Below are 17,235 nucleotides of genomic sequence, written 5' to 3' on the forward strand. Positions count from 1 at the left end.
GGGGAAATCATTAAGCCGAACTCCTTGGGCTCCTTGGAAAAATTTCAGGGATCTTTGACATGGGCCCCAGGGCATCCAGGAGCTTATCCTGACATTTCCTCCATGACCTGTTAATCACCTTCCTAGGATCCCAAATACATTTTTGCAGTAAAGTGGCCATGCGTGGGTTGATCTCTGGGGGAAGGGCCACTTTACCCTCAATGGACGGGTGGGGGCACCACCCCGGAGGCAATTGCGGTCCTCCTTCTCAAGCGGCCTACGGATGTGCCCTGCCACAAAGCTGGCGACTTTACCGGCTGGAGCTCACGCTGATGAGCGTGGGTGGCCGATATTGTCTGGGTCGAGCATGTCTATCGTGCTCTTGGGGGTCTGAGAAGGGCGGGATGGCAGCCAAGGCCTGGAAATACCTGGTTCCTCGACTGCATCCCCTGCCCCATTAGGGTCAGTGCTAAGGTCAGCTGGCAGGAGGGGGGATTTCCTGCGGGGAGGGTAGGGTGGCTATCCAAAAAGTCTTGTTTGAGCCTGGCAAAAGGGTCAAGGTCCGCCCCAGAAGAACTGGACCGCTTAGGTGGCGGCTAGACTTGAGCTCCAGGACCCTTGGGGCCGCGGGCATGGTTGTTTGGGGTGTAAGCCTGTCGAAGGCTTGAGCGATCTGGTGGGAGAGCCTCTCCTCTAAAGGAGTAATGGCTTCCTCCACCGCTCTGTAAATTGAGGTGTACACCGCCTCATAAAATGCGACACCCCAGGGGAGATCAGATAAGGGGTCTTCCTCTTGATAGTCATGCTGGTAGAACATAGCCAGGTAATTAGAGGTCAAGGACCAAAGGAATAGTTGGCTGATTAACAGTCCACCAGGCCTCATGATAGGGCCAACATTTTTAGGGACTGGGTGTCAGCCTAGGATGTTTTTAGTGGATTTTCCGCAATTCAGCTGGGGTTCTAGCCCCAGGGACACAAAAACGCTGGTGACAAGGATACAATAAGCAACCTTCCTTATAGAAGGGAGACAGTCTGGGTAGTGTCCCACACAAGCCTGTAGGCCTGTTACACTATTTGAACGCCCAATAAGGGCGTTCAAATAGTGCAATACAGACTCTGGCCTCAGCGTTGTTTGCAGAGGAACCGAGCGTCTAGTTCAGACAAGTGGTCGGCTGCTTTAGCTAATTATCGCAGCTCAAACACGTACTGACCAAAGGGGTTGTCTCCCTCAGACCAGCCGCTCATAGAATGCGGGTGATGCTTGAAATTCCAAGAACGTGAGGAATTTCCAGTACTGCGTCGCACTCCCCGCCTCCTCACACACCTCCTAAAGGAGGGAGGTCCATGGCACCGAGCAGTAACATCAGCTCTCACTGCGTAGGAGTTAGAATGCCAGCAAACTGAAAGAAAATGATCAGCAATCGTTGCGGTACCTCACAAAATATACAATTTACCAAATGATGAAAAAAAAACGAGCGCTCTAAGGCGCGCGAGTACAACACAATAAAACTTGCATTAACAAGCGCTACGAAGTACAATGACAATAATACTTGAATTAACAAGACGTTACAATTCCAAGTACAAAATCAAAGAGCAAACAGCACCAAACAGTAAAAAGACTGAAGGGTACTTACCTGGCTGTGTAGCAGCGAAGAAAGAGGACGAAGGGACACTGACAAAGGATTATGTTGGGCTTGGAGGCACCTGATTGGACACTGTTCCTTGAACTTGATTTGCTGTTGCCATGCGTTTTTCTTTACTACCTTTCCCTAGAGGTTTATGGGAAATGTAATTTATTCACCTTTTAATGAGCTGCTATTCAAATAAAGTGAAGAAAGAAGGCATAATCCTCGCCTCCAGTCCTGACATAGAATTACAAACAAATGTGCTTCATTTGTGCTTTCGTAGTTCTGAAATATTCTGAAATATCTGCACAGTTAAGTTACAGACATCGAAATTGTGTTAGAAAAAGCCTTTCTTTCACAACTGCAACAAGACTGGCACATAAATCATCTCACGTTGAAGTCAGGGAAAGAAAAGGAAACACCAAGCTCCCTCGGAATACAGACCTGACTTCTGTCTTTGTATGCACAGTAAACGTGACAAGATAAGAACACAATTTAAAGGTCTGTTTACAGAAAGTGAGCAATCGTGAAAAAATAAATAGATAGATAGAATAGATAAAGGTGCTATGCTCCACAGCTTAAAACAAATAAAGCCGCTAAATAGAAAGCAAGCAACTATGAGTTACAAAACACAAAGTCAATGGCAAGCAATAGGCAGAATGCATTTCCAGGGAAGCTTTCAGAATGTCCCCAAAAAGTCGTGTGCAAACCAGACAACTGTGCGGTCTGTTAGGCTTCACCCTTAAAAGGGTGTCTGCACTATGAATAATAAATCCACAGTATACAGCCGTGTGAGAAGGATCCCATAGAGTAACGTTTTTAATTCATTCATTCCTGCTTCAAATGGGATGTCTGGAGTTATAAGAACAATTAGGTCTCACCAAAACAGTTTAGTTAAAGATTTATTGGCAGATTCCAGAAGGTGCTGTTCCCATCCTATTTGCACTTCTAATGACCCTACAATTCCTTTTGAATGAGAGAAGAGGCAGAACGGCAACAGAGACATCATCCGGCTAAAGTCAACGTTAAATCATAGACAGACGCAGAGACAGATGTTTCTGGTTTACTGATGCCAAACTATTTAGAAAAAAGAAAACACTTGTTTTTGTAGCATGCTTTTTATATCCAGTACTCTGATTTGGGACTCTCAATCAGCTGAAGCGTCATGGTAACACTAAAGCCTACTGAATCTGTAACATGCTACCAGGGGCCATTTGCTGAACCTCATGCTACTGAAAGTGGTTTACTTCGACCCACAAAGGACAAAGCACAGGGACATTGATTCACAAATTAAAGTGCAACAATAATGGCAGAAATCTATGAATCTGCCTGAATGCACTTTTACAAGTTTTTCAAATTAAAAACACAGATGTAACATTTTGTCACAATGCCAGGAGCAGGTTTCAAGACTTATTGTTGCTCATTATATAAATCTTTTTAGACTGCCTAGTCCCCTCAGGTGAATTTGTACAGAACATTCTGCACAGTGAGAAGGGCAGATAAATCAGCAAAAGTAAAAGAAATACTTTTCCACCCTCTACATTCTACTAAATGTGGGGGGACCCTTTTCCTTACCCATCTGGAAAGGGAGTTACTCCAGCACGTGGCTGGAGTACATTTATCACCACTCCTGTGGGAATTGGAAGGATTTCAGTTTGTGAATGCTCACAAATGTACATTTGTGGCCGTTCACAAAACTGTTTCGGTTTTATTTATTATGATACGGAACTCCTACGGAGGTCCATATACCATGCCATAATAATAAAACAATGAGACATAATACATATTAAAATCAGTAATTGGCAAATATAAAACCTCCAGTCTAATACACACATCATTTAGAAGCATCGATTGCTGTTCTTTATAAAGTGACAACATGCATACCACCATAGCAATATGTTATGTGACTGCAGTTCTATAAAAGCAACCTATGAACATGGCATCGTGCATAGAACGATCAAAATGTATAAACATCACCTAACAATATACAAGCCCTTAAAACACTTTATACTGTATACTATGCCATCTAGCTTTAAACAAATCACTTGTCCAAACCTCCATAATGGGGTATTGTGCACCATGAAATATATTAAAAAAAACAAATATAACAACTCAAACTTGATCAGTAGATTCATTTTCAGGCCCGTAAAAAGTTCAACGTGCATAGAGCAGCATGCAAAGTGCAAGTAATGCAGAATACATTTTTGTGAATGCAACTTTAAGGAATAAACATTGCATCAATTTTGGACATCCACCAGTAGTACACCAAGGCCCTCATAGATGTTTTAAAAGACTGTGGAAAATGTTCTAGAACACTCAACAGTCATAAACCAAGGCCCAAATGGATGTTCAAAAAGGATCTAAAAAATTGGTAAATCTTCTTACATATCAGTTCATTCATCAGAAACAATACAAATCGATATGCCTCCATGACGGAATGGATATTGTGTTTAATAATCAAAGGCCTTAAAAAATGACGACAAACATTTTGTAAAACAGGATCCACAAATAATATGTGGTTCAGATCTTGAATATGAAGCTGGCACAACTCGCATCTATCCTTTCTTGAGATTTTATCCCAGACTAGCAGCCCGTCCCGACGTTGTCCGTGAAAGAAATAGAATGTGTGTAATGTGTGTATTCAGATACGGTCATTTGCGTGTTCCCCCGCTTGAGACCAAGCTGCAGCCTGGTTGATGTTAGCAGGCACGTGTCCCCCTGCTTGAGGCCCAACTGCAGCCCTGGTTCATGTTAGCAGGCGCATGTAATTAGTGTAGTAATCCGCCGCCTGAGCCCGGCTACAGCCCTGTCTGATGTTAGCAGGCGCGTGTAATTTGGTGTAATGTGATAGTTCAGTAACAGCGCGCATGAGAGGCTGCAATAATTGTCCCCGCAGACACGCTCAGTCACGTGTGCCCCTGCTTGAGGGCCAGCGGCGACCGTCTAACAATTAGAATTGTGTGAGTCTTGAATGATTGTTTCCCGCTGTTTTTATTTTTTTATGACCCACACCGACGCTCTTCGGCCCGAGTGCTTTTTAGACGCACCCAGGCCAAGCCACACACCGGCCCTTTCAGACGCACCCAGGCCAAGGCACACACTGCATTCGGCACCCCCAGTATGTGTGAGACAACGGGCAGTCCCCCAAGGGAGTCTTGCGAATGGTTACTTACCACGCTTCGAGGTGAACGCCTTTGTGACGCCCCCAGCACACTGCCACAGCAGACGATCTGATTAATGTACGACCCAGATGGCATGAAGTGCGGAACGTAGCACACGCCCCCAGCATTTTTCACGCCCCCAGCATGCCACTTGATGCGGTGCAATTGTGTAATTGGCGCTTCACATGGCATGAAGGGCGGACACACACCCACAGCGCGGACACACGCCCACAGCGTTTGTCACGGCCCAGCGTGTCACGCCCCCAGCGTGCCCCTTGATGCAGCGCAATTACGACTCACATGGCATGAAGGGCGGAACGTACCACATGCCCCCAGCGTTTGTCACGCCCCAGCACACGCCCACAGCAGAATGCAGACACCCCCACAAGGGACGACTTTGCTCGCACGGTTCTTTTACCTTTTAAATGTATATGGTGGCCGTCTGCATAGCCTATGTCCTTCTGATGCAACTGCCCCTTCCAACGCTGTATTGGGTGTTGTGATTGGTGCTGTGGTTACTGAGATTACCCGCCTCAAAGGTTTGGGCTCTCTCTTTATAATATTAGTATGGATATATATATATATATATATATATATATATATATATATATATATATATATATATATATATAATCACAATGTTCGGCGAATGCCGAACGGCGCCATGACTCCTCCACTGAACGACAGCGGTTCGTGCTGGATGGCGAAGCCTTTAATTAAACTCGAATCCACACTCCAATCCCTTGTGTCACAAGGCAGGTATATATTGATACCCCTCGGTTCCTTTTCACCAGAATTTGCAGCGCTCTCTCGCCGGTTCGTAAATCTCCGCGGCAGAACCACGCCGCATTTAAATCCACAACCAATTCCCCCAGCTGGGAGAAAAACGGGACAAACTCTTGTTTGTCTTCACTTATGTGCTTTTTTATTTAATCCTCACAGCATGGAGTTTCTCAAGCAGGCAGGCACAAATCTACGCGTTTCGGGATAGCATATCCCTTGTTCATCATCAATTTGGCTCCAGGCTCTCAGTCTCAATATAGTGAGTCACATTATTACATCATTTCCTGTTTGATGTTATTTTGGCCCTCGGCCTTCTGGATGATGTAGTTTTTTTTATCCGTCTGCATAGCCTATGTCCTTCTGCTGCAACTGCCCTTTCCAACGCTGTATTGGGTGTTGTGATTGGTGCTGTGGTTACTGAGATTACCTGCCACAAAGGTTTGGGCTCTCTCTTCATAATATTAGTATGGATGTCAGTAATCACATGTAACTGGAGCAACCAGATCCCGTCTCAGACATAGGATCAACCCCCTGATCCCATGGAGCAGATTCCAGTTTAAATAAGACAAAGGATCATGCTCCAAATTGCTCACCTGAACCACCAAATTGCGCAGATTTCAATGGCTGAGGGTAATGTCTTTGGTCAAACATATTAAACACTGAGGGGCATATTTACAAGGGAATGGTGGAGCATGCCATTAAGTACAAAATGCTAACTCCCTGCTCCTCGATTCCGAAAATGCAAGGATGATCCGTGTTTACAAAAATACAGCACATCCCTGCATTTTCCCTAGTGCTGAGGCTAAATTAAGCTCCCTAGCGCCAATGCAGGTACCCTTGCACCATATTGCAAGGGGTCTGTGTTGAGGGAATGACTGATGTGTGCAGCAAGGTGTCTCTTCCTGCACGTAAACAGTCATGAATGGCGATTTGCAACTCCTATGTGTGCTGCATTGAGCAGCACACTTAAAAGTTGCAAGTCATCATTTTTGTCATGATTGTTTATGTGCAGACAGGTATCGCACATAAACAATCATTCATGGCATTTTGCTGTTTCTGTGTGCTGCACAATGCAGTACACATAGAAACAGTAAAAACTAGGAGAAATAAACCATTTCTCCTCAGTTTGCCATGTTAAGACCAAGTTTTGCCTGGTCTTAATTTTGGTGCTGCCTCCTATTTACGCTACTCTTGTAAATGGGGGACAGCATCAAAAACAATGGCTATTAAGGTGAAACACCCACTCAACACCCATTACCCACCCCTTTCACGCTAAGTATTACGGGAAATATTGCCTTATTTACAATGCTGCTATAAGCCACGTTAAGCGGCCTAACTCTGCCTTGTAAATAAGGCAAAGCCCCTATCGCCACAGGAATGTTGTTAAAGGTGATGTTCCTATGGCGATAGGGGCTTGTAAATATGCCTCTGAGTCCTTTATTAAGTTCTTCAGAGCAGACTTGGAAATACAAAAATCTATATTCAAGTCAAGCCCAAAAATGTCATTAGCACTAAAAAATGAGCTCCGTTCTTTCTGAAGGGAGAAAATCTCAGATTTCAGGGTTGTCCTCAGTGTTCCCTCATCTCCACATAGACATGCATTTTCCCACCTCAACACAGCAGCCAGGGAAAAGGAATAAGAGCATAATAGACCAAACTCCAGGCGTAAGGCATGTGGGGCTCCAAGAGTATTCAAATTACACATCTGATGGAGGATTTGACCTTCAAACCTCTCAAAAGATTACCAGTAATTCAAAGCTAACATCTCGCACACATAGCACAAGGAGGGGGGATTTTGGACCAAAAACCTGACAGGACATGCCCGAAATGATGTTTCGCACAGGTTTTGTAAAATCAATACAGGGCATTGGCCTTCAAAAGGGCCCTGCTCAAACAGAGCTTCATGCGATCATTATCTTGCCATTCTTAGAGAAAACCATCCTGAGATAAAGATACAAGTCCACTATTTCTAATTTGTTAGTACCCAGGTACCAAACAAAATTCCTCTTTAGTCTTGATCCAGATTAATCTTCAGAAAATGGACTACTGCATACTAAGAAAATGCTGCAAGCCAATAGGAGTTAGATCCATAATGGCTACATCATGGGCGTACAATATGGAGCCAAAAAGTTGGCCACAATCATCCAGCATTGCCATCTGTCTGAAACTTGCTGGGGAGGATTTAGGGGCCCTTCTTGTACAGACGTACAACAGCACTACCCTTCCTTGATTGGGGGATTTTCCCAGAACAATAACAACGATTAAATAACAGGGCAAGGAAAGATCCCCAAGTTACAGCTTCCTTTTTAATGACCACAATGGAACCCCGTCAGGCACCAAAGCACCAGAAGTTCTGGCGTTCTTTATAAACCCCACATTCCTATCGACAGAGGGAGCACCATATTCTAAATACAACACCTCATCCACATGAAGAGCCACAGGGATATCAAACTCAGTGTTACTTGCATAAACTGAGAAATATATTCCATCCAAACATTTTCAGGAATGGTAATTACCTGCGCCTTCACCATGGAGTAACAATATTCAGTGATCAACTGCCAATATTTCCTAGAGCCTTTAGCACTTGCTGCCTTTCTTAAGTTAATCCATTTTAGATCACATTCCCTCCTTTCATGGAGTTTGCGATGGGTGCTTAATCGCTTGAGGCAGTCGATTTCATGATGTCGAGCCAAAGAAAACAGCAAATGCTGTTTTCTTGTTAGGAAGTTTATTTCCTGATGTATTACCTCAAATGGTGATTTGCACTGTTTTGACAACTGAGGACCATCATGCCTAGTGCTTAATTTATGGAACTCTTCCATATGGGATTCAAAAAGAGAACTGGGTCACCATAAGCAGGTCCCTCAAGGTCGGCAAAAACTCTCTTGATCTTATCACTTATGGCAAACTTCTCCTTAATTGTCCAAAAGGACGGACCAATAGACCTGTTAAAGCCAATCATACTCAATTGGGGGTTCCCAGAATTTAACTTCTGGAGACTAAAGGCCACAGTTGTACCAAATAAGCAATCATCACTCTTATCAGTTGGACTAACAGTGACTTTTTCACAAACTCCAAACATTTGAAAGGAGACTACCCGATAATCAAGCAGACTCTGAGTGGAGGAAGCGTGTAAAGCATAAAAGGCAGCTTCATCCACAGGAGACATCCCATTTAATATAATCAAGCCACATTTTCTAAGAGTCTCAAGAAACAGAAACCCACATTTGTCCATTCTGAATTTGTCAGGGAACAAAATATCTGGAATAAACCATATCTCTTCTTTGTCAACATTGGAAAAGGTTATGGAGGCAGAATTAGAGATCTTTGCCTTTAGGTCTCCGATGAATATAACCCTGGAGCAATATTTGGGGATACAAATATTGTAGACAAATGCAAAGAGTAAGTTCACCAAGAAAACAAATGGTTTTCCAGGTGGGATACACATATTCAAGAATAAAAAGACAGATGGACAGCCTTTAGAGGCTTGGAATGACAATTTCAAGCAAAGATACAAATTTGAGTGATGTCTATAAACTAAATGTCTATAAGCTAAAACTTTAAATGTTCAGGATCAAACAATAAAAAAGTATGTCAAACATTTTCTACACCTTCCTCCACACACATGTGATGGTCTCCTATATTCGAAAAGATCATTTGGAGGACTCAGTATACCGAAACTATGTACAACAATTGGTCTAAACAAAGTCAATAGTTGAACCTGGTGGCAGCTGGTTCGCAGCATCGGCGGTGCTCGTGGGCTCGCTAAACTTTTTTACTTGTGCTGAATTTTAAAACTGACATTTTTGTGGTATTCTCTTACCTGGCTGCTGCTTCCTAAATACCATTGCCGCTCCCCTAGCCCCGGTCTGGCACGGCTGAGTGCCGCTTGATCCGGAGGGCTGACGGGGTTGCGGCCGCCATCTTGGAGGGGCAGACCAGTTCCTAGGGCAGCGCTCTAGCTTCCGCGCTCCTAGGCCTCATAAGCGACGCCCCATGCGCACGCGCAGCGGACGCAGGTGAACCTGATGGCAGCTGGTTCGCGGCTGCAGCGGTGCTCGTGGGCTCTCTAAACTTTTTACTTGTGCTGAATTTTAAAACTGACATTTTTGTGGTATTCTCTTACCTGGCTGCTGCTTCCTAAATACCATCGCCGCTCCCCTAGCCCCGGTCCGGCACGGCTGAGTGCCGCTTGATCCGTAGGGCTGACGGGGTTGCGGCCGCCATCTTGGAGGGGCAGACCAGTTCCTAGGGCAGCGCTCTAGCTTCCGCGCTCCTAGGCCTCATAAGCGACACCCCATGCGCACACGCAGCGGACGCGCGCAGCGGGCGCGCCAAAGGCCAGCCCGTCTGCGCCCATCCGCGGCCGGCCGGGGCAAGGGGCACCTTACTATGTCCAATTTTTAACCTATTCTGCAGACGAGCTCCGCGCTCACGAAAGCTATGGCACCCTTAGTGCTACCTCAGTGTCCACCATTTTCAACCTTGGCCTCGCCCGACCCCAGTCTATCCCTCCCATGGCTCCCACCTGTCTTCTCACTCTCCCCCCGCCCTACCTTTCCCCAGAACCTGTCCAGACTTCCAGTCCAGGAGCCACCATCTCGGCTTATCTCTTAAATACCAGATCACTTGTGAAGCACCAACTAGAACTTTATGACCTTTTAGATTGCCATAAACCAGATCTGTTATTCTTGACTGAAACTTGGTTCTGCCTGATTCCCTTCCTAATATCCTTGCACTACTCCCCTCCACTTACTATGCATTACGGGCCGATCGACCGCCGGGCAGGGTAGGCGGAGGAGTTGCTTTGATCGTCCGGTCGGACTTTCATTTCCAAATTCTTTCCTGTCCGGTCATCAAGGGAACGGAGTGCTTGGTGATGCGCTCAGCGTCTTTTCAAACCCCCATTACTTGCGTCCTTGTCTACCGTCCCCCCGGCTCTGCTCCCCACTTTTTAACTGAGTTTGAGGAGCTACTGGCCACATTAACAGTCAATATTTCTTCTGTTTTAGTCCTTGGTGACTTTAACTTTTGGCCCCCTGACCCTGCAGAAGATACAGCATCTAGGAATTTCACAGACTCCCTCCTTAGCCTTAATTTTATTCCTCATGTATCCGCTCCCACTCACTCTAAGGGCCACGTCCTAGATCAAATTTGGTCTTTGAATACTCCGGTTCACCCCCCCATCATCACTCCTTGTTTGTGGTCCGATCATTTCTTAATTTCGTTCACTTTAAACCTTCACCGACCCAAACGCCCAGCCCTCCCTAGGAACATCTGGGCCCGCAACTGGAACAAGGCAGATATTCCTCCCCTCTGCCTCACCGTTCAAAACTCCCACCCGGCCCTGGAGGAACTCTCCCCGTCATCGCAGGTCGACACTATCAATGATTGGCTATCTCGGTCTTGCAATCAGGTAGCTCCCCTGAAACGCGTTGCTGTGAAACGCGCCCACAATGTAAATAAATGGTTCACTGATGAACTCAAGGGTAAGAAGCTAGCTGCCCGCCAGGCCGAACGCGCATGGAGGCGCTCTTACTGCCCTGACTTAAAAGCCCACTACTCATCTCTGCTCAATGCATATAAAAAGGCAATTCTCTCGGCCAAGACCGACTATTTTTCTGACAAAATACTATCAGCCGGAAACCAGTCCAGAGAAATTTTCTCCACCGTACATGAGCTGGCCCTGTCAGACAGAACCACCCTAACACCTCCACCCTCCCAAGCCCTTTGCGACTCCCTTAACAACTATTTTGTGGAGAAAATCGAAGCCATCAAAGCCAACATACCCCCACCCCCCCACTCCCCCTGCCCCTGAACCCCCCCCCCCAATAGGCTCTACCTAGACCATATCCCTTTGCTGACTAGAGAGATGTTATCTTCTCTTGCGGCTAAAGTTAAATCTGGCTCCCCTTTAGATGTCTGTCCAGCGCCCATCCTGAGAGAAATCTTTCGGGCTTGCCCTTCTCCTCCCTTGACATTCCTGAACGATTCTTTAGAGATTGGTGTAGTCCCAAAGCTTCATAAATCAGCCATATCAATCCCTCTTCTGAAAAAACCCGGTGCTGACTCTGCTTCCTTAACGAATTACCGTCCTATTTCCCTTCTCCCTTACTTGGGAAAAATCCTGGAGTGCCACGTCCCCACTGTCCTCAGCTCTTTTGTGGAGGACAGCGGCTACCTGGCCTCCTGCCAGGCCGGATTCCGCCCTCGGCACTCTACCGAGAAGGTCATGGTTTCGGTCCTGGACAGCCTTAGGGAGGGAATGGACGGGGGCCAACCTCAGGCCTTGGTCCTCCTTGATTTGTCCGCTGCTTTTGACACGGTTGACCATTCCATCCTTCTCACCCGTGTCAGGGCAGCGGGCATCAGGGGGCCCCCCCTGGCTTGGCTCACCTCCTTCTTGAGGGACCGCACCCAGGCCGTCCATCTAGATGGGTTTTCCTCTCCCTCACGTAAGGTGCAATGTGGTGTTCCCCAAGGTTCTTCCCTCTCTCCTCTTCTTTTCAATCTCTATATTCTCCCTCTTATCTCTGCCCTTTAACAACTGGAGGTCACCGTCTTCAATTATGCGGACGACCTCCAGTTGATCTTTAACCTCTCGTACTCTCCTGAATCTACCTCTAATTTCCAATCAATTATGATTTTCATCAGGGACTGGATGAACTTCAACCACCTCAAACTCAACCCAGATAAAACTGAGCTGGTTCTGACTGGTGGTGCATCCAGTCCCTGGACCCCTACGTTTTGGCCCCCCTCACTCGGTTTCCCCCCTTCACCTTCTCATTCTGTTAAAACACTTGGGATCACGCTAAATCAAAATTTAACTTTGCACTCTCAGATTAGCATGGTAGTGTCCTCTTGCTTTTTCACCCTTCCCACTATTAGGAAAATCTCAAGATTTTTCTCTGTTCCTGCTCTCAAACTCATCATGATGGCAATGGTTTTATCATGGCTGGATTACGGCAACATCCTGTATAATGGCGTCCCAGCCTATGCCCTCCGACGCCTGCAGCTGGTACAGAACCAAGCGGCACGCCTTATTTATGGCCTCCCCAAATTCCACCACGCCACCTCTGTATTAAAGAACTTGCACTGGTTGCCTATTAGGGAGAGGGCTCTTTTCAAACTGGGTTGTACTGCGTTCCAGGCCCGAGCTGGAACCGCCCCAGCCTTCATAAATTCGGCAATCTCCAGCTACATACCAGCCAGAGAGCTTCGCTCCTCTTCTCAATCCCTCCTCTCTGTCCCTCGATTCAGGAAGATGAGGATGGGGGGGTGAAGTTTGCGGTTCTCGGCCCCACTTTCTGGAATTCTCTCCCCCCCAACGTTCATTCCATCCCACTTTACCACGATTTTCGTAAGGCCTTAAAAACCTACCTTTTCCTGCAAGCATTCCCAGCCTAGTCCTCTCATAGCTGCTATCTGGGTTCTAAAAGTCCTAGCGCCAAGAAACCGCCAGGTAAAAGCGCGCTTTATAAGTGTTTTCAAATTCAAATTGTATATCAGGGCAGCTCCAGATCTGTACATAGCTCATTCCTTCATGTATTCAAGAGAAGTAATGAATGAAAAAATCGATAACAACATCAAAACACACAAACTCAACATTTTAGACAGTATGTTTCAGAGTTATGATTTGAATTTGTTAGCAACATATGATTGGAGAAAAGAAGAATTTGAGAAATGTGCAAATCTCTTGTCCAAGGTGATGGTATAAAATACTTAGCAAGTAATCCAACCTCAAATTTCAGTATCAGCAAGCATAACAAAATGAAAGAAAATCAGTACATAGCTGCACTGATGTTAAGAGCATCGATCATTTGCTACATGTAGGTACTGTAAAGATGTTTGTGAAACAATTTCACATATTTCAGGTGCATGTCCCAAAACCAAGGACATTAGGATAAAAAGACATAATAACATTCTGGAATTTCTCATTGATAGAGCAAAAGGGAATGGTTGAATGACATGGGAACCTCATGTTAAGAATAATCAAGGTGAACTACGAAAACCAGATGTAGTGGTCACCAAAAATGGTAGAGCTGTAGTGATTGATGTTTCAATTTGTTATGAAAACTCACAGAATTCCCTTAGATTAGCATTTTAGAGTAAAGTTAAATACTATCAGGATCTGTCACAGCAAATCAAAGATCTCACCAAATGTAAGACTGTAAAATGTCATGGCTTTATTGGCGGATGTCGTGGTATTTGGCCTCAATGTATTGATGTCGCTCTGGCTGATCTAGGTCTGCAAATGTCATACCCGTTCAAGAAAAATGTTTGCCAGACTACTTTAATGGACACTCTTAAAATGTGCCAAGTATTCATGGACAATTAAATGTCAAGCTTATGCTGGGATGTACACTATCTTGCAGCACACATCACCCTCATAAAGCATATTGTTTTAATTGTTGATTCATTAATATTTAAATGTAGTTATACAGTTACATAATAGTTTATAGTTGACACAAGATTTAGTATAGATGTGAATTTTCTAGAATCTTATAGATGTGCATTTCCTAATTAGATGTGCAATTTATAGATGTGTATTGTTATAGATGTGTGCTTATAATAATTTGGATACAAATGTGTACATCATGAATATTGAAATGTTTTGAATGATGAATAGGTCTCAAATAATGACATACATATAATCACCACATACCACATATTGATTATTGATGTCCTGCTAATAATTTAATTTCTCAGGACTGCTCATAGACAATTTTAAATTGTTGGAATAGTACTGCAGGGTGTACTATCTATGTCCTATATGTGATCCCAGTTCCAGTGAGGACAGCGTTCAGTGTGGCTGTACTCCCAAGCGAACAAATGTTGTATTGTTGGAAGCAAAACCGATTTGACGCTGATGGACAGCATAATAACCCAGAATGAGCCACCACGTGGTGGTACAGAAATAGCCAAATGCCTCGTCATCTAATTAGTGACGCGCATGAATGGATGAACACGATTCCAAATTTCCCTACCTACTATCTAGGGAAACCACAGCCAAGGGAACGGGCTTGGCAGAATCATCGGGGAAAGAAGGTACTGTTGAGCTTGGCTATAGTCTGGCACTGTGAATAGACATGAGAGGTGTAGGATAAGTGGGAGGCCCTCGGGCCACTGGTGAAATACCACTACTCTTATAGTTTTTTCACTTATCCGGTGAGGCGAGGACAGTGGCAGGTGGGGTGTTTGACTGGGGCGGTGCACCTGTCAAACGATAATGCAGGTGTCCTAAGGCAAGCTCAGGGAGGACAGAAACCTCCCGCAGAGCAGAAAGGCAAAAGCTCGCTTGATCTCAATTTTCAGTATGAATACAGACCGTTAAAGTGGGGGCTCACGATCCTTCTGACTTTTTGGGTTTCAAGCAGGAGGTGTCAGAAAAGTTACCACAGGGATAACTGGCTTGTGGTGGCCAAGCATTCATAGCGACATCGCTTTATGATCCTTCAATGTCGCCTCTTCCTATCATTGTGAAGCAGAAATCACCAATCATTGGATTGTTCACCCACTAATAGGGAACGTGAGCTGGGTTTAGACCGTCGTGAGAGAGGTTAGTTTTACCCTACTGATGATGTGTTGTTGCAATAGTAATCCTGCTCAGTATGAGAGGAACCGCAGGTTCAGATATTTAGTGTATGTGCTTGGCTGAGGAGCCAATGGGGCAAAGCTACCATCTGTGGGATTATAACTGAATGCGTCTAAGTCAAAATCCCCCCTAAACCGTAACAATACCGCAGTGCCGTGGAGCCTCGGTTGGCCTGGGTTAGCCGGCCTCTTTCAGGGGGCAAGTTCGTAGAGCCGCTCGCTTGGGGACTGGAGAGCGGACAAAGGGGGCTGCCTTCATCACATTAGTGCACCACATGTTTGTGGCACACCCAGTGCTAAATCATTTATTAACAACTTGATTATGGGTCAGGGTTTCATAAGTAGCAGAGCAGCTACCTCCGTGTAATCTATTTAAAGTCATCCTCTGAGCCAAGCTTTTGTCTCTCCGTGCGTGGGTCCCTCTGCCGCCGAGCCGGCGGGAGGGACATGGAGGGGGAGACGTGGGCCTGCAGGAGGTGGCCTCTACCATGTACCCTCTGGCACAGGGACCTCCCCTCCCATCCCTGCCCCACCGGAGTGTGGGGATTGGGGCCACCATCCCTTGCAGGTTAGCAGGGTGACCAGATGATAAGGGCTTGCCGGGGCCCCCGCTTCCCACTGCCCTCAAGCCAGTTGAGCAGGGAAGCGAGCAGCCCCGGTGACGGAGCCACCCTAGCAGTGGCCTCAGAGCACCTGGCCACACTCAGCATCATTGAACTTCAAGGTCAACTTGGTCCGAGTGTCTCAGGCCATCTGGGCGCTGGTTGTCCCGGGCCATCTGGTCACCTGGCTGTGCGACTAGATGGCCCTGTGGGCCGGGGGACCCGATGGCCCTGCGGACCGGGGGACCAGATGGCCCTGTGGGCCGGGGGACCAGATGGCCCTGTGAGCCAGGGAACCAGATGGCCCTGTGGGCTGCGTGACCAGATGGGCGGCCTGCTGGCTGGCCGGGCTGACTCCAACTTCTGTCCTTCCCTAGGGCTCTGTAAGCCCCCACTACATGGGGTCTTAATAGTTGAGGAAAATGGGCCCCCCGGCCAGGCTGGCGGGGATAGGATGTGGCCTAAGCTTAACCCTACTCAGTAGCAAGCACCTGTTTCGGTCTATTCAGTGGGCTTAAACCCATTTTAGGTTTCTTTGATGCCCAGACTAGACAGATCATTATTCAAGCATTGATTATATCTAGGCTTCACTATGTGAATTCTCTGTATTTAGGAGTGAACAAGGCAGAAATACAGAGGCTTCAGAGAGTACAGAACACCGCAGCCAGAGCTCTTGTGGGTTTGCACAGAGTCTGTTCGGTGACCAGCACCATCCGCCGCCTCCACTGGTTGCCGGTGGCGCAGCGGATCGAGTTTAAGGCTCTCTGCATAGCCTTCAAAATTCTGAAGCTAGCATCCCCCAATGTTTTGACGAATTTGCTCTCTTTGTATGTTCCTTCTCGTCAGCTCCGCTCCATGGGCCAACATTTGCTGTCGGTCCCTTGAGTTAGGAAAACCCGGGCCAGAAGTCGTTGCTTCCGGTATAGAGCAGCAACTCTTTGGAACTTTCTGCCCCCCATATTCGTGGTCTCAACAATCTTACTGATTTTAGGAAAGCTCTCAAAACCTTTCTTTTCCCCACTATGTAGGCTGCCGTCTGTGGTGTTGCTACCTTCTGCTGTTAGCGCCGGGACGCCCCTTGGCTGCGGCAGCTGTTGCGCTCTATAAATGTCGTAATTAGAAATAGAAATAGTTCCTCCCCCCGGGCTCCGGGAAGGGGGAAAGGCACACACGCCCGAGTCAGCACCCTAATGTCCACGGTTCTGGGTGTGGGGGTGACAGTCAATAGCCAGGACAGGGCGGCTGCAGAGCAGGGAGGACTGCTTAGCTACCCACTTCCTCCAGGGCAAGGAGCAGCAGGAGGCCAGCCCTGCAGGAAAGGGGGAACGAGCATGAGCGGGACCCCTGGAGAGCTTGGAGAAGCGCTGATCAGGGGACGCCTGGACCCAGTCTGGGATGGCAGTGACTTGCCGATGTCCTGCACCACCCAGGTGGGTCCACCGGGGCCAGGGGAGGCTCTCTTGCAGGTCAGCAGGGTGACTTGATGGTAAG

The 17,235-nt window shown here is 46.6% G+C and overlaps 1 pseudogene; it reads left to right on the forward strand.

The window, feature by feature from the left end:
- The first annotated feature begins 14,575 nt into the window (after nt 1-14,575).
- LOC144778593 (28S ribosomal RNA) lies at nt 14,576-15,542 on the forward strand (annotated as a pseudogene).
- The last annotated feature ends 1,693 nt before the right edge of the window (nt 15,543-17,235 follow it).

This window comes from Lissotriton helveticus, chromosome 1_1 (genome assembly GCF_964261635.1).
Source record: "Lissotriton helveticus chromosome 1_1, aLisHel1.1, whole genome shotgun sequence".
Classification (NCBI taxonomy): Eukaryota; Metazoa; Chordata; class Amphibia; order Caudata; family Salamandridae; genus Lissotriton; species Lissotriton helveticus.